The sequence below is a fragment of the Equus asinus genome, chromosome 5 (genome assembly GCF_041296235.1).
Source record: "Equus asinus isolate D_3611 breed Donkey chromosome 5, EquAss-T2T_v2, whole genome shotgun sequence".
NCBI classification, from domain to species: Eukaryota; Metazoa; Chordata; class Mammalia; order Perissodactyla; family Equidae; genus Equus; species Equus asinus.
In genome coordinates this window covers 16,493,114-16,517,629 of record NC_091794.1, presented here as the reverse complement: position 1 = coordinate 16,517,629, position 24,516 = coordinate 16,493,114, and the positions used below count along the sequence as shown (strand labels likewise).

At 39.1% G+C, this 24,516-nt stretch overlaps 1 protein-coding gene and 1 long non-coding RNA gene across 46 annotated transcripts in view; one reads left to right on the top strand and one right to left on the bottom strand.

Moving 5' to 3' along the window:
• The window catches only part of ZBTB20 (zinc finger and BTB domain containing 20), a 770,050-nt gene that overhangs the window by 552,977 nt on the left and 192,557 nt on the right, over nt 1–24,516 (top strand). The window lies entirely within an intron of this gene.
• LOC139045229 (uncharacterized) overlaps nt 1–24,516 on the bottom strand; it is a 60,764-nt gene that overhangs the window by 26,485 nt on the left and 9,763 nt on the right. The window contains exon 3 of the long non-coding RNA XR_011503165.1: nt 1–24,516. This exon is cut by the window's left edge and continues 26,485 nt beyond it. This is a non-coding gene — a long non-coding RNA (uncharacterized lncRNA).

The following is a 24,516-nucleotide window of genomic DNA, read 5'->3' as shown; positions in this document are numbered from 1 at the left end:
GAATATTCTTAGTATGATGATTAGAGAAATGAAAAAAAGAGAAAGACTCAAAGGAGGACAGTACTAAATTGCTTATGTCCTAAATTGGGCATCATTAGCACTTTTATAGTTTGGTGGAAATCGCTGTGTGAAAGCGAAATTTCTGTTTACAAAAAGAAAATGATGCTACAGTAGAGAATGGGTTGTGCTGCATAGATTTAAGATATGAGGAGCCATTGTGGTACCAGTAATAGTACCATGGTGAAAAAAATTAGCAGTGAGGATATACATTGAACATTTAACAGGATTTTGCCATTAATTTGATAAGATTTGACTAAAAGAATAGAAGTATAGGACTCCTGGAAGAATTGTATATTATTGTCCCACTCTACCAGATCTTATACTATAAAATTAACACTGAATCCATCTGAAAGAATTTATTATACCTAACACACAAAGTGACCTGCTTAAGAAAAGTTCTCATTTATAGTTATAAGGACTGCTGAACAAGACTATCTAAAATAAAAACACATAAAATGCTCTTCGGCTGAATAGATATTTGGTGAAATGTCATAAAAAGACTTTGTTTCCTTGAATGAGAGGAGCATCTGCCATTATGTAGGATAGCTAGAGAATTGTCATCCTTCATATTTTCTCAGTAGCCAAAGGTCAGAAATAAATATAGTAATACCTTGGTATATTAAAAGGCTTTCATATGTTTGTTTATTTCTTTGGGTGATTTTCTTTAACCACTGTGATGAAGTTATTTTCTTATCCATGACCAGTTTTCTTCAAAGTAGTTTTCAGGTCTTAATAATTATGAAGAAATGAGATTCCTACATCCATTTTTTGTGCTCCTTTTGCTTTATATGAATGTTTAAGAAGTGACACAGCCACGTTTTTAAAACTCGAGTTCCTTTTGGTTCACTTGTAGATGAACTCAGTTCAGAAACTAACTGATCCCCCCAGGGCTCTTCAGTTGCTTATATATCGGTTGTATGAGAGAAGTGAGATGATGTAAGAGTCAATACTGCAGGTCGACTGACCAGGTTTCCATCGCCCCTGAATTGAAGAATGAATGGAGGCCACAGCCATTGGATTCCTGCACAGTGCTTTGTGCAAAATAAGTGTGGATTTTCCTCTCTCCTCTCCCCATCAAAGAAGCAGGAATTCACAATATAATTGATAATAGTTCGATACCGTGGCCATAAGGCCAAAATCTGAGTGTGGCACAGAATATTCCCATATACATGCATCCCTTCGAGAGAACCATAGTTTTCGATCACGACGGATCTGAGTGGAAATTTAAACCTGCTGTAACCGAAAGCCATCTTGTTCGCTGGCCTCATTTAAATGCATAAATGCTATTTGAGGAAAAAGAAGATAGCCAAGTACATGAAGAAAGATTACTTGATTATAAATTGTGTCGAGATGGCACATCTATCACTGATGAAAGCACTGCTATGTCAGTGGCCTAAGAATTACAAACAATAGGAAATTAATATAAAAAATGAAAACCTACCCTTTAAATAATGTTGCAATAAGGTTTAAACCATTTTGCATCCAGTGATGGAACTTTTATATCTCCTTACTCTAAGCCTTACACATAGTTATATTGCAAACCTTATGCAGAGTAGGCACTTAATATATACTTGTTTAATAAAGAATTATGTAACTGAATGAAAGTTGTAAGCTGTTACGTAACATTAGGGAAAAGGAACATTACTCCTAAATCTGCATGTCTATAGTTCATACACACACACACACACACATATCCCTAATCCTTTGGATGTCCCATCACTGCTCAAAGCATCTTCCACTCCAGCCAGCCATTTTTGTCCCAATTACTGTCCATGGGGCCCTTTCCTCAGGCCTAGCGCTAGGATCGTTTAAAAGATCTCTTTTTTGCCTTTCACTTCACACTCACTGAGTCACTAAATTCTGCCACTTCTCCCCCAACAGTATCTCTTCAGCTGACCTCTTTCTTCTCTATTTTCAGGACCTCACAGTGGGCCTTGAAAAGGGTGGCTTAACTTGTCTCCTTTCTGAACCACTAGAAACAGGCCACCCTTCCTTCAGGCTATTTTCATAAAACAATCTTTTCAAGCATCTAACATAATTGCTCCCACCCATCATTTTCCTCATCTCATTTCATGGCCTAGGATTCTACCCTGCTGCTTCTCTACCTATTGATTAAAATCCAAATTCCTCCTCTGGCTGTAAAGCTCCTCTACTACCAACTATTGGCCTTGGCCTCTTTTTCCTCTCCGACTCCAAGGTCCCCATCAACTTCCATTTCCCCGAAAGCAGAATGGACAGGAGCTTTGGGTTAGATGTCGGCAGTCTTCCTGAGCCAGGTGAGTGGGTTCCTCACACAGCTCTGTGCTCCTGCAGCGACCCTCCTGCTCTGCACTGCCCTGCTTTCTCCACCTCAGCCATGTCGCTCGGCTTGCCCTCTGCCTCCTCCAGGCCCTTGTTTATCCCCTCTCTCCACTCTGTGATCCTCTTCTCTCTCACTTTGGAAAATGTATATCCATCACATCCTTCCACATTCCTTTTTTAATCTCTTCATTACCCTAAGGTCTTTATATATTCTGTATGTACTCACTTTTGTGTTGATCTAGAAGCAGTTTTGCAGTCACACAGTTTTGCCTCTATGGTTTTTGTTGTTCCCTCATTCTCAATAAGATTATAAACATCTTAAGGGAGTGGGAGCATTTCCTTAAGTATGGTACAGAATTCTCCACATTGAACTTGTTCAGTAGATGTTTGCTGACTTCTTGATGAAACATGTGACCACTAGAACTCAATAAGATGTCGGGATTCTCCAGTCATGATTAAAAATAGTTGTATATTGCAAAAGGACTCACTGCACATCCGTAACCCACTGGTCCAGGCCAAGATCTTGATAATGTTTGAGGAACAGGTAAAACACTCAGGGCTCTTAGACAGGTGTTTAGTTGGAAGGTCTTGAATGTGTTCTACCACATGAAGGACGTTAAAGGGTCTATGTTTCCCAGCCAAGCAACGGAAGCATCTCAGAGGCAGTGGGCCAGGTTCACCATTCGGTAGAGGAAGTTTGCCAAATGTTGTAATGTTCAAATGGGTTTGTCCTTAAATGAGCACATTTTGATGAGTATCCCCACCCAGGCTGCTCTCTGAAGATGTAAGTGGGCAACAAAGCAGGAGTGTGACTCAGTCAGCTGCCAGAGACTGACTGGCTCCGAAAACATCCACACCCACCACTTTACACTGTGCGAAATGTACTATTTTACTCTCGTTGTGCCAGCCCAATGTTTGAGAACTATCAATGAATCAGTAAGGGAGAGAGACCATCAAGATTTTTCCTGTACTTATGGATCTTGAAAATTCTTCATTAGACAGTTTTAACTGACTACCTGAAGGTTCCATGGGGACAGCCATTATGTAAGGAAATCTCCTTCTGAATCTGCTTTAGCCCACCTAATAAAATCTGATGGCAGCACATGAGTTGCTTCAGGCAACATAGTTTCAGAGTTAAAGAAGACCTAGAATTAAATTTTATATCTTTCTCTCAAAGAAGGACTATCTCTCTGAGAGTATATGGAAAGGCATTCTTTGGCCATGAATTAAAGAACCATTTAAAGAAGATGATTCAGATCTAAGATCTGAGGACACCATTACTTTTAACTAGTGGTTGAATTACGTACTCTAAGTAATGGTGAAGACCCCTTCCTCCAGCTTGATGAAGAGAAGCACACTATTGAGAAGCCCTTGTTGTCCCTCCTAAGGGTTATCAATGATGATAGCACATTAACTGCACCGTAGTAACAACTACCTCACTGCAAGGTAGGTATTGTTATCTCCAATTTACAAATAAGAAAATTGTGGCTTAAAATGACCAAGCAGCTTAAATAATGGTATACAACTAGTAAGTGACTTTGGTAAACACCCTGATTTCTCTGATGCCAAAGCCAGTGCTCTTAATCGCCACACTGCTGCCTCCTAGCTAAACCACACAATGCACTTGGAAGTATTTTCAAACCATAGAGGCATATACAAATGGTAGTTTATGTGGGAGACAGAAAGTCTCGAGAAAGACAATTTCCAGATTACCCTGAAAAGAGAATAAATGGCTTTTATTCTGAACACTCTAACATACTTTTGGTTACGCAATAAAGGCCATAAGTTGTTCTTCTTATGGCATCCAGAAGCATCCAGTAACAACAGAGTTCATATTCCTTTTTGACTAGCCTAGCCAGGAGCATAAATATCTAAAGCAGGTTTTCCCTCCTTCATTTACTGGGATGCTCATGGAAAATGCCATCCCAAGAGGTGTGAGCAGAGGTCTTGTATTTTAATATATGCATCGACTTCATGAGCCGTTTCATTTTAGTTTTCTGACAGGCTTTCTTCATGCTAACCACCACATGAAATAGGTAGTCATTCTTCTAAATTTATTGATGGAGTAAAATTAGCTCCTAGAGATATTATCTTCCATGTTCTAGACACCAAGTAAATACAGACTGAATGAATGAGTCACAGAGTTTTTGAGCTAGCTGGGAGATCCCCTACACATTTGAAAATCTTTTTAAGAGCACTTCACATAATTTTATTGGCCTTAGGTAATATGCCTTTTTTATAAGATGGATTTCTTCCCCCCAAATCAGTGTGGGTTTTTTTAAATTGATTTATTGTTGTTATTTCAAAAATGGTTCTACTTGGCAATTCTCAGCGTTTTTGCAAGAAGATAATTTGTAAACAAACACTTAAATGATATAAATAACTATTATTTCAAAAATTCCTTGATGAAATGAAACTTAAATGGTCACCGTTTTGAACTTTATTTACCTCTATGACCAAATCCACTAAGCCTAGCTAGAGCTAGTTTTCCTCAGTGGTAGCAGGAGAGTGTCGTGTACTATCTGTGAGAGCAGAAGCCTGGACCCCCTTGGTCACTGCCTCACGCAGCGCCAGGCGGTGTCAATGCTCAGCCAATACTTATGAATGAATTAATGAATGAATTACCTCTAATTTGTTTAGCATTTAGTTTTGTGAGGTGTCCTAGAGTAGGAAGGGAGGCATTTAAATTAAGACTATTTACCTATTTCCTGAGATTTTTCATGCTTACTCTCAAAGCTAATTTTGTATGAAAATCTTTAAAGAAAAACACTTGAAAAGTTTTTGAGTTAAGTTATTGTAAGAAGAAAACTCTTTCCTTTCTCAGATAATAGCCGTTGCTTTCATTTTTTTTATAGCCATTGAAACTTCAGCGTTTTTTCTTGGTCTTAAAAGAGTGAATTGTATTATTATAAATATATGCTGATGTTAAAAAGCTTGGAGAATATAAATCTTTGGGTGTAGACAGCTAGGGTCCTTGGCTTATTCTGGAAACAGCCCATTTTCTTGTAGAATTTATATTAGCTAAAGGTTTTATGGTCAATGTGTTAACTGTTGTTAAGAAAATGAAGTTCCAAGAAGATAGGCAACTTGGTCCACATCACAGAAGTCAGGAATGATATGTGATGCTGAGCTCATGGATCCAACTACTGCCCTCTATTCGAAATCTCATCTCCACCATTGATTTAACGTAGAAAGAGCCAATGAGACTCAGAAATGATTGGTTATTTCTGTTTTTCTGGGTAATACATGTGTGTGAGATTTTTTGGTTTCAGTAACTGTTATCAGTTGGGATTCATGGTTTCAGTATAGATCTCTCTACCTTTCATTTAAATCCATTTGTTGCATTGTAGTACCCCCAGGAGCAAATGCTGGCTGTAAATGTGCCAGGAACTGTGCAATGAGTTATCAGTCTATTGAACAAGCTATTGAAGAATGGTATTTGTACCTTAGGAAAGGAATTTGGTATGTTATTCTGGGTGGGTCTGATTCACCTGAACCCTGCCTGTGTACCTCAGTGCCAGAGGAGAAAAACCAAGTAGTGCAACACATGTACCTTTTGTGTACCAGTCTGCTGGACCTCAAACGAGATTACTGTTGACAGGGAAAAACAGATTTCCTTTTCATTCCGCAAGGTAACTTAGCTGCTTTCAGATGCAAAAGCCTTTCCCTCCAACTTCCATTCTCTCTCCCCAACCCCCTACCCTTTAATTCCTGTCTGGAATGGATTCCTCCCAAATGAGGATAATCCTGCCTTAGCTGTTTACTCACTTGGTTACCTTCCTGGGCTCTGCACCGTCTATCCACAACAGGCTTTGCCGCTTTTATTTATTCCTGCTGGAATGCACTTAGGAGTTTTTATTATTGTTTTGGTTGATGTGGCACTTTAGCTTTAAGCCCTTGTATTTGTGATTTATAACTTTCTCTCTAAATTGCATGGTGGACTAGAATTTCTCAAGCATAGTTTCTATTTAGACACAAATGTTTTATAAAATGTGAAGAAAACATTGGGCATGGCAGCCCATTATCCAAGAATTCATTTCACTCACCTCCCTTCAGAGTTAGCTGATGTACCTCGACGCGTCATGTACTGAATGTATCTGGACACTCAGTAAGAAGCCATCAACACATCCCTAACCTAAGGAAACTATTATGAAAAAAAAAAAATACCTCTATGTATCTTTCAATAAAATGAATTGTAAATGATCATCGTTTTGAGTTTCAGAAATACCTATAGACAGCCAAGTGATGGTTAAATTATGGTTATTCATTCTTTAATGGTTATGGTAGATATGGAGCTATAAACTCCAAGAGAGCTTTGCAAAGCCTGTGTTCCGCATATTACTGCATTTCGTCTTCATAATAACCCTACAAAGTGGGTGGGTATGATGACTCTGATAATAAAACTCAGAGAGGTCAGGTAATTTGCTCAAAGTCACCTTAGCTAGTAAGTAGCATTAAAAGGAGTTGAACCTCTGTCTACCCATCTCTAGAGTCTTTGCTTCTTCTATTGGATGTGCCCATAAACCTGAAGATTCTGAGTTACTGTCTTAAATTGCAGTCTCACATGAATACCTTTTGTCATATGTTGAAAGAACAGGCCCATATGTACCATCACAGCCCACAGGTTGTTTGTTTTATTTGTTTTTACATAAATTCTCTTTCCTTCTCAGGGGGGATGGCTAGTTTGTAATCAGAAGTGAAGGTTAAAGGATTTATAGGGGAAATGGACAAATTCCTAAACAGGAATAAGATGATCACTCAAATGGGGCATTGTAACTTAAAAATAATTGTACTTTTCTAGTATTGTTGATTATATAAAACTCTAAACAGACATCTACAAGTTGAATCTTAATCTGTCATGTTTTATATTCTTTCCTAGGAACTCTATCACAGACACGTTTAAATTAAACATATATTGTAGAAAATCATGTGAGGAATGTTGTAGAACTGACAGAGAGTGGCACTGGAAACCTTAATTTTAAATTTCACGACTTTTGTGCAATTAGAAGCTCAACCTTAACATTGCATTAACTTAGCTTTTTTGCATTTAATTATAGATATTGGGTTAAAGCTATGGAAGTTAATATTTTAAGCCTCCATTAATGGTTGTAATCGATTTTTTTGTATTATTTTTTGCTATAATAATCAAAAGAGCACTTAACCTGGACAGGAAATAAATCTGGGATTCTAGAGATTAATATTAAATCTGCTAATGTATTGTCCAATGATTCCCTGGAAGCCTAGGTTATCTGATGCTATATGTAAGAGCTTACAGGTGACAAGAGTCTCTGGAAAATGGCCTAGGTTTCATTACTTCTCTTTGAATTGTCATAGTAGCATTGTTTTTTGAGTTTCACAGTGGGATGTATTTTAAGCAAATGGAGGGTGGGGATTCAAGGATGAAAGGAATCCACATAAAAACTAAAGAAATTGCTTAATTTGTCAGTTCAACCCTGTATCATGATTCTTCATTAGAGATATTTGCTATACTGATGCAGTACCAAGCACAGGGGGCAAATGGGACAGAAAGAGCACTAACTGTATTGAAGAAGGCACTAGAAATTTGGAGGGCTCTTAATAATTAGGTACTTAAGCTCACCTAGAGAAGTGATTAGTGTTTAGGAGTGGAGACATGGCTACAGGAACACAGATAAATTAGAAGGGAACAAAATGTCCAGTTTGCCACTGTTCTTTTAAACAATTGTACCTGCACAAGGGATGTGGGAATTCTGTGCATGCTGCCTATGCAACCCCCACAGTCCATTTGGTTACAGTACATTTGGCTATGGTGGGACAGATGTGGCCTGAGCGTGAAGATCCCTGGGCTGCTTTGTTGTTGTTGTTTTCACGTCTCTGTCACTGACTTGCCAGATACTCTCAGATAAACCATTCAGCCTCCTGATTTTTCCATTCTCCTACTTTTTTTTTGTTTGTTTGTTTGAGGAAGATTAGCTCTGAGCTAACATCTGCTGCGAATCCTCCTCTTTTAGCTGAGGAAGACTGGCCCTGAGCTAACATCCGTGCCCATCTTCCTCTACTTTATATGTGGGACACCTACCACATCATGGCCTGCCAAGCGGTGCCATGTCCACACTCGGGATCCGAACCAGCGAAGCCCGGGCCTCCAAAGCGGAAAGTGCAAAAATAACCGCTGCACCACCGGGCCGGCCCCTCCATTCTCCTACTTTTAACATGGATGAAATGCCTTCCTCTCAGATAATACTAACATTTATAGCATATTCTTAAAAATCTTGGGTTGAAACCAGTTTATAACTAAGAGAAGATGAACATTTATAGCACAGAATCACTTGGCAAACACGTGGTAGGATCTCACTGGTGGGCTAGAGATACAAACATGCATGAAGCATGGTCCTTGAGTAGCTCACAGTCTAGTGAGGGCTGGGGGGAAGAGAGAGGGTGGACACCGTCTAGTAAAGAGATCAATTAGAATATGACAAGAATGATATTAGTGTAGTGCAGAGGTGGACGTGATGGGTAGATCTTTGAAAAGCAATAATAAGTATGCGATGGTAAGTAAACATTAACAATAATGTGATGCAGTGGAAAGAACCCTGGAATAGGAGTTTGTCCTGGCCTTGCTGCCTACCGTGTGTGATCCAGAGTTATTCTCTATTCCTGTGTTTATCTGTAAAATGAGTGTAATATCTGATCGCTTATGCCACAATGTATATTGAGAATCAAATAAGAACCATATACATAGCAGCACTTCAAAACTTTACAGTGCTTTGCAGATGTCTAGCATCATAACTATTATATCACCAAAACTGGTGGCAAATCAACATAATTAAATGGGTGATTCAGACCAAAACTCATTTCACCAAAGGTGTCAAATAATTGTGGCAGAAGTAAACTTTGATGCTTAAATTGTATGAATGATTCCTCTGACAAAAATCTTGTATTGAATTGATATATTCTAGCCACAAACTGGCAAATAATTGTGACTTTCCAAAATTGTAATCTTCTGAACCTAGGAGAGAGAAGCTTAAAATTGGAAAGAGCCTGGACACTTATACATTAAAAATGACAGGATGAAAAAGAAGGAGGATTGTGCTTCTCCAAATGTCAAAATTTAAAATGCTAATAAAATCCAATAAACAGGATATTTACCATGGCTACAACAACTAGCAAAGGTTAGCTTGGACAAGGACTGGAAACCATTGAAGATGCTGAGGGACAACAATCAATGAGAATGCCAACCCCGGATGAGTTTTAATCTCATTGGCATGTGCTCAAGTCATAGAGCTGCTTCTTTCATAGACTGAACCCAACTTTAATCACTATTTATAAGAGGTTTTTTAATGCACATATTATTTTATAACTGTGCTTTTTATTTTTGCATAACAGAAGTTAATTTTGAATCAAATCGAGAAAACTGTTCTTACGTGATTTAACTCCAACAGTTTGAGTAAGATGACAGAATGCTCAGACACGAACAGGACCTGTCTCTACACATCTTAGACAGAGAGCAGAATATTCAAACATGTGTATCTTGCACTTAATTTAAACTGCGTGGTTGGTTACCTATCTCTTTGGCAATTCAGTATAAAGTTTTATTACTGTGAAATAGAATAGGGTAGGGATTTATGTCACACAAAAATGAATTTCCATGGATGGGAACACACATGAAATAATTTAGGTAAGCAGTATGTCAAATGAAAATTTAAGATGTTAGAGCTGGTGGTGCAAAGGGAGGAAGCAAAGAGGAGGTTTGTGTAATAGATGATAAATACATCACCAGGGAAAGAAAAAGAACCACAGTTGCTATTGGAAGTTATTACTAATGTTGAAGAATTGTGGAAAACAGTGAGGAATGAATTTTAGGACCAAGAAATCAAAGCAACTGATTAGATGAGGGGAAAGTCTCATCTGAATGTCAATGGAAAATATAACACTTAAAATAAATGTGAACCCTTACAATTCCATCCAGAAATGAATGGAAACCATGGGCCTAGAGTTTCTGTAGGTTTAGCTATTAGGGACTTTTTAAACTTTTTTTTTGCAGTGAGCAAAGCTCCTGTCACCCCTGCAAAAACCCTTCCTTTCCATTGATTCAATTTCATTTTAAAGCAGCCCAGTTGTGAGAAATAAAATGTGAGAATGTCCACTCTCAGAACAGCTCTCATGGTTCTCTGTGGGTTTCTAGTGTCACTCGGGTATGATGGGAGGATATGAAAATCTTCTTTTTGTCACTCTATACTTTTTGCTTTTTCAATATGTTTGTGAAAGAAATTCATAGCAGTAGGTCTCTGACATTGAGTTACAAGAACTCCTATTTTTAATCTGCCTTCACTTCTCTAGTCCTCAAATTTAGACTTAAAATCTCGAAAGGACTGTAAAAACACTATAGGATTTAGATTTTAATTAGCTAACTTAGATAAGGGACAGAGGAGAAGGATAAGGAGGGTTTAAGGTGTCTAACTTGATGTCATCTACCAAGAGAGGGAACACAGGTTTGCCGAGAAGTGACAAGTAATGCTTTGGGACCTGTCATATTTAAGGTGGCTGCAAGATGTTTAGATTTTCTTAAAATTTCTAGGAAACCATAGACAATACAGGTCTGAAGTTCTGAGCTGGAGTTAGAGATTCAGGAGTTACTTGTGATGAAGTGGTTGGTGAAGCCATGAGACTGGATGAGATGACTCAAGGAGAAGCTGTAAGGAAAAAACCCAGAGCAGAATTCTGAGAAATTCCAATACTTATAGAGTGGACAAGAAAGAGGAGCCAAAGAAAAGATGAGAGGACTCTTAGAGCCAGAGAATGGGAAAATCCAGCCAGTACTGAGGAAACCATGGGTGAAGCATTTCAGGGAGGGGCGGTGGTGAGGCCAACCAAAAATAAAACAGAAAATGTCCAAGGAATTTGGCTCAAAGGAGGTCAATACTGACACTAAGAGTAATGTACCAAAAGTGGGAGGATCTATTTGAGATAAGAGTTTATAGCTGTAATTTCTTGAGTGGTAGTGGTAGTAGAAGCCCCATGTAACTCACAATATATTTTTTTAAATCCCCTAGTTCTCATATTTCTCAGTTTATCTCTTCACTTATCCCTCCCTTTGATATTGTTTTAATTTTTAAAAATATTTAATTTGCACGTTATTTTGGGAGCGTGGTTATTGGGAAGGCAGTACCCAAAATATATTAAAAGGCTACAATTGTCACAATGACATTTCCACACTGAAAACCTCATCATTCCTGCCTGGTACCTAAATAGGACAAGACAAAAGTTGGAATCATTTTTTAATCACAACTGCTTTTACCACTATCTATAATTTCCAAACTAGCCATGTTCTATATTCAGCATTTATCCAACTAGCTAGAGTCCCGTGAGGGGGTGAGAAAATGAATAAAACACATACTGCCCTCAAAGATCTTACATATCAGTAGAGAATTCATTATAAAGTAAAAACACGGTCAAAGTGACATAAATCAAGTGTCTTGGAAGGACAGCTGATCTCTGGTTTAGGGGGTTCTTAGTTAAGGTAATATTAGTTTCTACATTACAAAAACCTCCAAATCTCAATGGCTTAGCATAATGGAAGTTTCCGTTTTGCTCATGTGAAGACTGGATGGGGATCCAGGTTGGCAGAGGTGTCATCTTCAGCACATAGCTTCCAAGGTCACCTTGGATGTGACATCAGCCAGAAGACTGGTGCACAGAGAGAGCAAGGATTGCACGGGAGCTTTTCTAGGCCAGGTGGAGCAGTACAAGTCACTGCTGCTGACAGCCCATTGGCCAGAATTCGGTCACAAGGCTGTAGCCATCCACAGGGAGGGCTGGGAAATGGAGTTTAATTACGTGCCCAAGAGGAAAGGTAGGGTTTTTTTTGAATAATTAGCTGGTGACTGCCTGGGGGTAGGTAGGCTTCTGGGGTGGGATTTAGACCTAGAGACAGTGGGGAGTCAGTGGGAGAGTGATACAGAATGGGAAAAAGGAGGTTTGAAGGAAGAATCAATTCCAGCTTCACCTCCGTGGGTAGGGCCCACGAAGTTGGTGGGGACAAGAGTTAGCTTTCAATATAGCCTCCTTAATGACATTGTTCTCTCTTCTGAGAGAATTAGTTGGTTACTGAGAAAAAAAAAAATCTGCAATGCATAGTAATGCGCTTGACTGGATACGGAACGTTCACGCAGAGAGGGATCGCAGACTTTCTCCTTAAAGCCCCTCATTTCAGAGATGAGGAAGAGGATTCCAGGGAGGCTGCGCCCTCTGGATCCCACCCAGCGAGGCATGGTCAGAACCAGGATGGAACCCAGGCCTCCGCTGCCATTCTCCTGCTCTTTCTGTGCAGGAGGTACAAGTTTTAGCATTTTGGGGGGATAGCAGCGGAGGTTAAACTCCATTCACCACAATTATGTAGAAATAACCATGGAACTTCATCATAAGTTGTTTCTGTCATCGTATTTTAAATTCTGCTGCCAAACGAAAGGAAGTCAGCTAGTGCTGATGTAAAATTCGTCAGTGGTAATCAGGATAGTCCATATTTATTCTTCCAAAAAGAAAATCTTATTTTTTTATCCTGAAGAGCTGTGTATGTGTCCTCTTCTTGTGTCTCATGTAGACATTTAACAGTCCAAATAGACAGAGCAAGGGTAAATGAAATCAATATGTTTGCTGTTATTCTTGTACCTAAATTTGAAAAGAGAGAGGGAACAAAAGGTGAGTGATAAGTGAGTTGTATGGCTATAATTGTTTGTGTTGCTTTCATTGTTATAAAATTTTAATTGGCATGAACGCTTAAATGTATGTCAAAATGCATGTCACAGCTTTTGTACAAAAATAAATTTGACTTTAGAACCTATTTTCTTAAGTGAGAATGATAAATTATCTCAGAGCTTATGATTCTTTACTTTTAAAAATCATAAGGTCAGTTCTTTTAATTAAAAGATACAGAAAAGTACTCAGTGTCCATGTAGTCAAATCGTTTCCATCAGGATAATCCAGTAGCAGAAAAAAAAACAGAGAAAAAAATTATGAAGGGAAAGATGTAATCTGTCTTCAGAGTAATTGGCCTAAGAATGACTTCTTATATAGTGTCATAAGATCCACTTCTAGAAGTCTGTCATTTCACTGCAAAAAAATGGAAATGACGCTAGGTACTCCAAAGAATTTATTCTAAATTTACTTATATCAGTTTCAATCATGGGCTTAATTATTTTTTTCTGTTAAATAAGAGGTCTCTTATATGTAAACATTCTCTTTTCCAAAACAATTAAGATGAATATATGGATAGTCTCCAGTATAGGACATACATATGTGAAATACTAAATTGGAATGACTGGTAAACATGTATTGTTAAGTGGTACAGAGTACAGCTATGTAAACCCTTACCCTAGCCTCTCTGACAGTCTTCTCCATGTGTTTCTACACTGGCAGATGAGACAACCACTTTTTATACCCCTGAGATTATGGCTAGGTATTGCAAAGACCATTAGGTAATGAAACACAGTGGACCATTTATAACACCCAGATCTGAGAATGTCTGTTGATAGAAATCTAAAGATCTATCTGTGTATGTGATGACAGTGCTCTACAAACCTAGATAAGAAAGGGCTTCCTTCTCCCTGCAGCCCTGTGAAGTAATGTGGATATTGTCTTAGCCACCCAATGTTTGGGCAAACAGCAGAGGTTTCTTGATAAACCGATGCTGGATTGAGTGCCAGAAGCCTTCTACTTCCCTTGTAAGAACTGCCCTCCAGTGAGACTCCAGTCAGATTTTTGGACCTGCCATCTAGTGGCCACTGCAGTAACAAGGCAATCGTAACATTTCGGTCTTCATTTGAAACCTGGAGTTTAAATGTGGCTCATCAGTGGATAAATATGGAGGCACTCCACCCGTTAAGCTACAGTCCCCTCCTCCTTCATTAGACACACTGCCATTTTCATAGAGCAGCTTCAATCAGAACATTTGTTATATTCACAGGAAAAGCAGATTTTTCACGCAAAATGATACACTTCCCACCTGGAATTAAAAAAAAAAGAAAAAGAAAGCAAGCAAGTCTTCCATTATTGAAAAGAGATCTGGAGTGGCAAAGGGAAAGGGGAGGGGGAGAAGGGGAAGCTGGAGAGCAGGCATATATTCTGTCAAGTAGTTCTACTTGTGAGACTAATTCTTACAAACTGTGCACCCAGCAGAGTAAACCTCTTATTTTGCTGCTTTTGCTCTGATCCCCCACAAAGCTGTAATGTTCTAGTTGTTTTTCCCTGTCCTATAAACCACATAGGCATTTGATATGATACATAATGTTGGCAAAGGAACAATTTACAAATGACTTAAGTAGGTAATTATTTATTAGAATATTAGTCTATAGAAGTCTATGTTACTGTAGAAAAACCTGGTAAGAGGTTAGTTTCATTTCAGTGTTTCTATTATAATCCCTGGTTATTAGTTTTCCTTTTTCCAGGGACTTATGAGCAGAATGTAAAAATGCACAGTGGGCTATTATTATTATTCATTATTTGTCAAAGAAACATGAATATACAGAGCAAAGGCCAGTTTGTGAACTATGCAAGACAGTCCCCAGCCCCAAAGACCTCACAATACAACTCTTAAGCAGGTCCTGAAAAATGCAAGACAGAATGAAAACAGATGGATGAATGATACTTATTCAATATCTTAAATATAGAACTTAGTGGTGCAGGTGCATCTTCAGATGTTATTTGAAAGAAGAGACAGAATATCTTGGCATTGTGTCATTTATTCATAAATATTATAAATTTTATATTATTTGAGAAACTATTCTAAATATACAGGGTGGTTTGAAAGAAGGTGTGAAAGCCAATTCCCTCAAATAAGACAAAGGGCAAATCGAGTGAGAAGCAGAGACTGAACACAGAGAAAGTGGAGAAGAAGCCACAGAAGGATGGAGCCAAGGGGAAATAAACTTCAAGGGGATACGTAAAGTTTGATGGAAAAAAAATGCAAGGATCTTTTTCTAAAGAAAGAATCATATCAACCAAGAAGAAAGATGATCTTGGCAGCTATGTCCTGAATATACTAAAATTGCCACGAGACTCCAGGAACAATAATGGCAAAGACAATGATTTAGTTATGGAAATTGTAATGCAGGGGCGTAGAATTCTGTGTGGCAGACCGAGGGTGTAGTCTTGAAGACGATATTGATAAAGCAGGAAGAATAGTCAAATAGTGGGAAAGGGGTCAAGTTTGTCAGATTGCTGAGGAAAACAGAAGTCATTGAAACTATCCAAAGAAGCCATGGTATGTTTTTGAACTTACATTATCCGTCCTACGTTATGTTAATTATTATGGAGTGTACCATGGGATGTAAGTCAGGATCCCTGAGCCAAAAACAAACCTATGTTCAAAATGAAAAGATAAGATTAACATGCCTTAAACAATTAGAAAATATACGGCAGCTGACATTATGAGGCTTAGCAGGGTTTTCAAGACTTGAGAAATCAGCAGACCTAGGAGTAATCATGGAAAAGCCATCCAGGAGATGAGACCCAAACTGAGCCTTGAAGAATTAGTGTGTAGGGAACTGACATTAAAAACAGGGGAGAAATTCGATGAAATCATCAGGATAGAAATTAGCAAGATGTTTTATGGGAGCAGTCAAATGCCCTTACTGAGTGAAATGGATGGTTTGAGCAGGAGAATAAGGAGAAACAGGTAGGCTGGTAAAGTGAGGCCAGTGTGTGAAACTGAGAAAATTAGGACTCACCAGCACATGATGTGGACATTTGTTAATTCCTTCTAGAAATATTTATTGAGGGTACGCTGTGTTTCAGGCACAAAATAGACAAAGATTTCCCCTTAAGGAATTTACATTCTAATGAGGGAAAATAGAACCTCCATCCAACAAAAAGCAAACTAATAAATGCACACGATAATTTCAGATACTGATTACTGCCATGAAGAACATTAAACTCAGTGATAGAAAAGGGAGTGACCAGCAAGAGTAGTGATGCCCGAAAATGAGGAGAAAGGAGAGTAAACATTTGAAAGTGGAAATTCTTAGGACTTGGAGATAATTTGAATAGAAAGGACAAAGGGACTTCACAGGTGATTTATAGCTATCTAGTCAGGAAAATTAAGAGTTTACTAATGCCAGTCACATAAACTGGGAAGGTGGAAAGTGAGGGAGAGGAAAAGTGGAGAGGCAGTAGGAGAGCTCAGTGTTCCCATAACCCCTCCTTTTGCAGGAATCTACGAAATCCCTGTTTGCCACTCCCAATGTTTGAAGATTTTAGCCACAGGCTCACTAATGCTCTTTTTATTTCTACCTCATCACAATTCTTGGTCATTTCAGTGTCTAAATATGTAATCCTTCCAATACCTTGCCTCTCCATTCCCTGATTCTCTCATTATCTGTCCGCCACCCCACTACAGCTACTCACTCCCATGGTTATGCTTTTGACCTTTTAATTACCAGTCATCACAACTTTTCTATAATCTGTTTCAAACATGCCACTCTCCAACCACCACCTAATGTTTTCACAGCCCAATCCCTCTGTTTCGCCTATTAAAACAATTCCTGAAGCCTACTAGGACCTCTAATCCATTGACGCTACCTATAGTCCCTCATGTTCTCACTTCCTTATATAGCCTAGATTCCGTGGACAATGATTTTAAGCATTTCCTTGCATACACCTTAACTCCCTTGATCTTCTCTTGCTTCACTGTCCTCTCCTGGCAAATCTCAACCAGAGTGGTCATATGCAACTCCCTACCGAGTCCATGCCTGCATGCCAGCTGAATGTGGTTGGAGAAAAACACACAAGTAAACTGAAGATTCTCACTTTAAACTCATGATCACTCAAAGAGGCTCTTAGTGCTGCCTTGCAGTTGTATTATGCCTCCCTATCCATTCATTTTTCCTTATCTCTGCAAAAGTATTTCGTATCTTTCCCTTTCTCCAACTTCCATCTCCTCCTCTATTCCTATTCTCAACTTATGACCCTCCTTCCTACTTGGCTGAGAAAATAGAAGCAATCAAAAAAGAACTTGCACAAACACTCACTCTCCAGCACACCTACCCTCCCATCTGCAATCCATGCCCACGTACTCTCTTTCTCTCCTATAACTATGGATAAACTCTGTGTGCTCCTGCTTCAGCCCACCCCTCATTATGCATTAGACTCCACCCCCTCTCGCATAAACAATGCTCCTGAAAAAGCTCCCCTCTTTCTTTTACTTTATCAATTTTTTCCTATCTACCAAATCTTTCCTATCAGCATAAAACATGTTGTAATTTCTCTCATCCTAAAAATACTCTCTTCTGAACCCACACTCCTTGCCAACTACTATTTCATTTCTTTGATTCCCATTGTAGCAACACTTCTCTAGAAATGTCGATAATCACTATAGACACTCTCTAATCCTAGTCTCTACTTCTCTCTTGATCCTTCTCTAATTAGCTTTTGCATCCATCAATGTAATAAAACTGTTCGTACTAAGATCACCAATGACTTCCTTGTTGCTAAATCCTTTAACCAATCCTCAGTCTTCATCTTTCTTCATCTCTCAGTATCGTTTTACATGGCTCCTTATTCTTTCTCCATTAAAACACTTTCTTTACTTGGCTTTCAGTCCCCCACACTCACCTTATTTTTCCCTACCTCACAGGCTATTCCTTCTCAGTCTCCTTTGCTGGTATATTCTCATTTCCTCAATGTGTAAACGCTAGAGTGTCCTAGGGCTCAATCCTTGAACCTCGTCTCTTCTTTCTCTCCATTCACTCCCCTAATATTCACACCCAAGCTTCTGGCTCAAACTTATATCTCTAATCCAGGTCTTTACCCTGAATTCTAGGCTCACATATTCAACTGTCTACTCACCATCTCCACTGTAAGTCTAGTGGGCATCACAAACTTGACGTCCCCAAATGGAATTCCTTATTTCACCCAACAAATACGCCATCTTCACCACGTTGGTAAATAGCATCTCCATCCTTACAGTTGCTGAAGTCAAAAATATATTTCTCGGGGCTGGCCCCGTGGCCGAGTGGTTAAGTTCGCGGACTCTGCTGCAGGCGGCCCAGTGTTTCGTTGGTTCGAATCCTGGGCGCGGACATGGCACTGCTCATCAAACCACGCTGAGGCAGCGTCCCACATGCCACAACTAGAAGGACCCACAACGAAGAATATACAACTATATACCAGGGGACTTTGGGGAGAAAAAGGAAAAATAAAATCTTTAAAATGTATATATATATATATATGTTTCTCTCCCAGCTCTTTATTTCTCTCACAAATTCAACCTATGAACAAATTCCATGGTTCTACCTCCAAAATATATCCAGAATGTTACCACTTCTTGTTGTCACCACAGCCCTACTCTAATTCAAGCTACTATCGTCTGTTTCCTGGATTATTACAGTAGCCTCCTAATTATTCTCACTGCTTCTGGCCTTGCCACTTAGAGTCTCTTCTCAAAACGGTAACCAGAGTGATTCTTTTTAATGTATATAATATAATTTAAGTCAGACCACATCACTCCTCTGCTCAGAACTCTCCAGTGACTCCCCACCTACTCAGAGGAAAAGCCAAAGCCTTTACAATAGTCCAAAAGGCCCTACACATTGTTTCCCCTATTTCTTCTGTGTCCTCATTTAGCCCTTGACTCCTCACTCACTCTTCTCAAGCTTCATTTACCTTCTCACTTTCCTCACCTACCATATGTGATTGCACCTCAGGGCCTTTGTACTTGCTTTTCTGCAATCCTTTCCCTATATAAGGTTTGTTTGCTCACTGTATTCAGGTCTTTGCTCAATTTTCACTTCTAAATAAGGTCTTTCATGACCACCATTTTTAAAATTTTACCCCCCTCCTTTGCTTCATTTTTCTTCATAGCTCTTATTTCCTTCAGATATATGTTTTATTTACATATTTATTTCCCTTTGATATGGAATATAGGCCCCATGATTTCAGGGTTTTGTTTTTGGAGTTTGGGGTTTTTTGTCTATTTTGATCTCTAAGAAATCCCCAGTGTTTAGCACAGTACCTGGTGTGTAAAGGGTGTTCAGTAAGTATTTGCTGGATGAATTGAATAAAGAATGAATGCTTCTTTCCCTGAATTTTCAGGTGTTTCTATTAAATGCAAAACTTAATATTGTGGTATGGGCCCCATGATTCTCCATGGCAAAATTTTCAGATTCTTCAAAATTAATTTTGAAAGTAAGAGCACTTTATGTAGGTTTATCTAGAATATTAGGTAGGCCAATATTTCTGTTCAGCACCCAAAACAGCAACATATAAAGCACTTAGTCTTTTTTTTCATCTGGTTTATGTTTATCAGGGAATATGGGTGCTCTAGACACAAGTAGGGTCATGTGCAAAGGCTCAGAAATGTATGAGAACATAGTACAATGGACTGTTACAATATTACAAGTGACTGATAATAGAGGTGCAAAGGGAACAGAGACCTAGAAATGTGAGAAACATTAATAAGTGAAAGGTCACAGGAATCCAAAAACCTGGTTGACTGGGAAAACAAAATTACGGTCTATGTTTATTAGGATATAAAGTGGAAAGTGATTATGAAAGAATTAGATAAGAATGGAACTTGAACATAGAGGATGTGAGTTGTAAAATTCCCTTTATAGGATATTGACTTAGAATCCCTCATTGTTATAGTTACTATAAAAATATTCAGTGTGTTCACTGGTGACCCAGATAGAATCATTCTGGAAGGTGCTCCTAGATCAGACCCTAACTCTCATTCTTCCAGCCCCCTGACTGACAGTTGAAATAGTTTGAGTTCCCAAATTTTCTACCTAGTAATCTCACCCTTCCTGAAAGTGATTTTTCTTGTTTTATACAGAAATTACTAGATTAATAAATAGAATAATATGTGTGTGTGTAGATAGGTACATATACACACACATAATAGTTTAAAACCCAATTAACTATAAATATTTCTTTCTATGCACAAAAGCCTCCTTTGGTCATTAAAAGAAATTACATTAGAATTACAAATCTGGTGATTATTTGAGGGGTGATGAAAAAGCAATAGATGATTCCCAGGTATGGGGCACGGACAGATGGGTGAATGGAGATGCTGTTTGCTCACATAGGGAACATAAGAAGAAGAGAAACTTTGAAGGAGAAGATGATGTAGCTTTGAACATGTGGAGATATCCGATTGGAGTTGTCCAGTAGGTCATTTGATATAGAGGGCTGGCGGTCAGGAGAGAATTAATGCTTTAGATGTATATTTGAGAGATATTGACACATTGATGATAATTAAAATTGGGAGACATAGATGTCCAGTGGGCAGTGGGTATATTAGACTGAAGTATGTATAATCCCAGATATAGACCTGGACACCAAGGAACTTATAATCACTTATCTAACATTTCTCCAAACTGGTTTCCTCTTAATTCTCTCCTACTCATACCCTACACCAACCCACATCCTATCTCCAGCCTTCTGTATATTTAAAAATATCTACAATTCAACACCTGGGCCCTTTACCCTGCAGACACGCCTTGATCTTTGTAATAACTGTATACCTCAAAACTGTATACAGAGAAAAAGTACGTTAATGAGATCACACTGTCAGGGAACTCTAAGCTCTCATTATTAAGAACCTATGGAATGAGCCTGTTTGCATTGCAAACAATGTCCCTAATTTATGTATTCCCTAAGAGTTTTTGTCAGGTTTTCTTTGACTAGCAAGCATCCTGTTCATCTGTTGTAACATCAAACCATTGAGGTGTTTAAGAAGATCCCTGTTAAAAAATAAGAAGGACATCATCTTTATTCTTTTTCTTTCCCGCAAGTGGGAAAAAGGCACTCAAGAACTTAAGTTACTCCCTGAGGGCCAGCCTGTCTGTAAGTCAGCCATGCTACAGAAATGTAGCTTTCAATTTTATTGTTCTCTTGGATTCCTTTTTTTCCTTGCCTTGAATCATTTAAAAATGTTTTCTTGCCATACCACTTTTGTCACCTCTATATCTTGGTAGGTTGATGTATTTACCTTTTTATTTTAGAATATTTTCTATCTGTTCTTTCTCCTCATATTTGAAATTTTCCTGACAGTGGCAGCCTTTGAGTGGAAAGTTTATGTTGGATTTATAGTAGTAGTTGTAATCTCTGTTTTCCTGAATTTCTAGAATCTGTGATCGTCGGAGGCTTCTCTTTGCTGTGCCTCTTTATTGGCAGTCTCACTTTCTTTCTTGTGTCTTATCTTTATCCCTCCAAAAAAGCTTCTGCAAAATGTGTCTTCCCCACCAATCATAATGCTACACTGTTAGCGTATGCCGTCTCTATGGTAACTGGGACACATGCCACAAGACCAAGATTACTGGAGCAACCATCATAGTGGGGAACTCGGCACATGCACTCCTCTGGCACCATGGAAGTTTCCCCATTGAGACCAGAATCAGATACTACTATTTTCATATGCAGGGCAAGGAAGGGAGCAGAGGAAATGCTATAAACCCAGCCTCTCTACTGGGCACATTATTGGGTTTTGGTCAAATTCTTGAAGTTGATGTTATTTATCATGAATAAAGCTAGACTCGTGTGCAGATCCAGACCAGACATGGATAAACGGGTTGAATTAGGGAAGGACATTCCTTTTTCTTACAGATACCTACTTGGTCTCTAAACAAACTAATTTTACTGAAATTAGGATATATTCTTAGGTAAGCAGGGAAATTACCAATATGCTGTAAAAATTATTCAGTGCCATTGTAGAGACAGGCTTTTTCAGGCAGTTTCCCCAGCAACTGCAAATCAACCCAGTGGGAGCAAAAGGCAAGAATGGTTGTCTCTGAACGTGCCTTCAAGTGGGGACAGTTCTTCTGGGTCATGAAGGGAGTGAGACTAGAGCAATGATACTCTTCCAATTTCTTCCTCTAGAACTGGACTTCCTCCCAAATATACGAAGCATCATGCTCCCAGTTCCAGCCCAATAGAAACAAAGGGCCTGAAGCAGAGTTTTACAGCCTTGGCCCTGTTGAGATTCTGGGTCAGATACATCTGTGTTGTGTAGAGCTATCCTGTGCATTGTAGGATGCTTAGCAGCATCCCTGGCCTCTATCCACAAGATGCCTAGCAACTTCTCCAGTCTTGACAACCAAAAATGCCTCTAGATGTTGCCAAATGTCCCCTGGTGGGGGCAAAAGTTACCCCAGGTTAGAACCATTGGCATAAAGCAAAATGTGGCTTGGGTAAAAAAAGAAAGTTGGAGAATTCCTTCAAAGGCCTAGAATACTGATCCAGTTCGTATTCCAGCAGGCATTTATTGAGTCCTACTATCGTCCAGGCACTTTCTGTGTGTCAGAGATACAGCTATGAACAAAGCAAGTCCTCATCTGCCGGAGCTTCCGTTCTGGTGGGTGTATGCCACATGTCAGTGACCGGCTGATCCCCTTCCCTCCATACAACCTAACAGCAGAGGCGTCAAGCCAACTGAGGGCCAAGCAAAGAAAAACACGAGTTCATATTTGAAGACTCTTTTTCAGTTTATGAACCTCAAAAACGGCTTTAATTTAAAAATGAAACTTGGCAAGTGATTAGTTCATATGTTTTAGTTTATAATATGTTTTAATCATTTTGGGTGTTTTCAAAACAAATGGTGAGATTAGGGGTTTTTTTTTTCCTTCTATTTTTGGCCCCTTTCCTCTGGAGAGCCCTTCTCTTGTGTTTAGTTTTGGTGTTCTTAGTATATTTGAAGAATGCTTTTAAGTATTTGAAATGTGGGCACATGGATGAAAGGAGATGAGGAAGAAGAAACATAAGATTCTGGTATGCCTGCTCGAACAAATACACCCCAGCCCCAGAACCGTGTTCAGGCATCACTTCCTCAAGGAAGCTTCTCACAAACCCCTCAGGACAAAACCCCCTGACCATGTGCTCTGCCAGCTCTCTTCATATATCCTCATCACAATCATAATTAAGGGATGTGAAATCCGTTGTTCAGGTGTTTCCCGTTAGAATGTTAGCTCAGTGGGGGTCAGCACCATGCCCCCTGTGTCCACAGTTCTCCTACCTTAAGCTCAGGGGCCAGCACACAGTAAATGCTTAAGAAATATGTGTTGAATGACTGACTGACTGGGAAACCCAGCTTCTGGGCTGTCCTGCCCAAATGCTTTCAACCTGTGGTCTGCCTGTGGATTACCCTACCCTCACTCCCAGACTTCACTGTGTTGATCATGGTTTTGTAGATTCCTAAAATCATGCTTAAATCAAAAAGTGTAGAGAACAGCTTAAGTTCATTAATCCTAGGGATATTCCAGGCTTTTATAGAGATTGCGGAAAGGTAAGGGAAATAAGAGGGCATGGTATTAGGAATATTTTTAAATATTACTAATGCCTTGAGTATTGTTCAAGAGTTACAGGGTTTAGAGGATAAATGCTTGTGATTGTCAGTGTGGGGCAGAGAGTGAAATTACATAATTATTTACTTGTTTTCTTGTTTGATGTCTTTTTTCCCCACTAGAATTTAAGCTCCATGAAGGTGCAGAATTTGTCCCATCAATAACTTTATCCTCTGTTCTTGGAATGGTATTTGACACATAGTAGGCGTTCAATAAATATTTTTCAGATGAATAAACAGTAGGCATTCAGTCAATCCTATGTTGACTGACAGATTAATTGCTTCTTAGTGCACAAACTGCAGTAACATGATGAAGTTCTTATTCATTCATTCAACAAATTTATTTTGAGTTTTTCTTATATGCCACACATCCCAACATCCTAGAGCAGTGGCTTAGCACATAGTAGGTACCCAATAACTATTTGATGAGTGAATGAGCCAGTTAGCATTCCGATATACTCAAAGATGGTTTATTTACTAAGTGTATTAGTTTGCTATGGCTACTGTAACAAAGTGTTGCAAACTAGGCGACTTAAACAGCAGAAATGTATTGTCTCACAGGCCAGGCACCCAAGACCAAAGCATTAGCGGGGTTGGTTGCTTCTGAGGGCTCTAGGAAGAAACTGTTCCATGCCTCTCCCAGCTTCTGGTGATTTGCTGGCAATCTTTGGTGTTTCTTGCCTTGTAGGAGGGGCACCAAACCATACAGTTTTGTAATTTTTCTCCAGCCTTGGACATGAACAGGTTCATTGGGCTCAAGGACTGGCTAGGTCCAGTTGAGAGCCATAGTTGAGGGAGTTGATGGAGCTCGTAGATGTCCTTAAAGTTAACAACCATGAGGGTCCAGG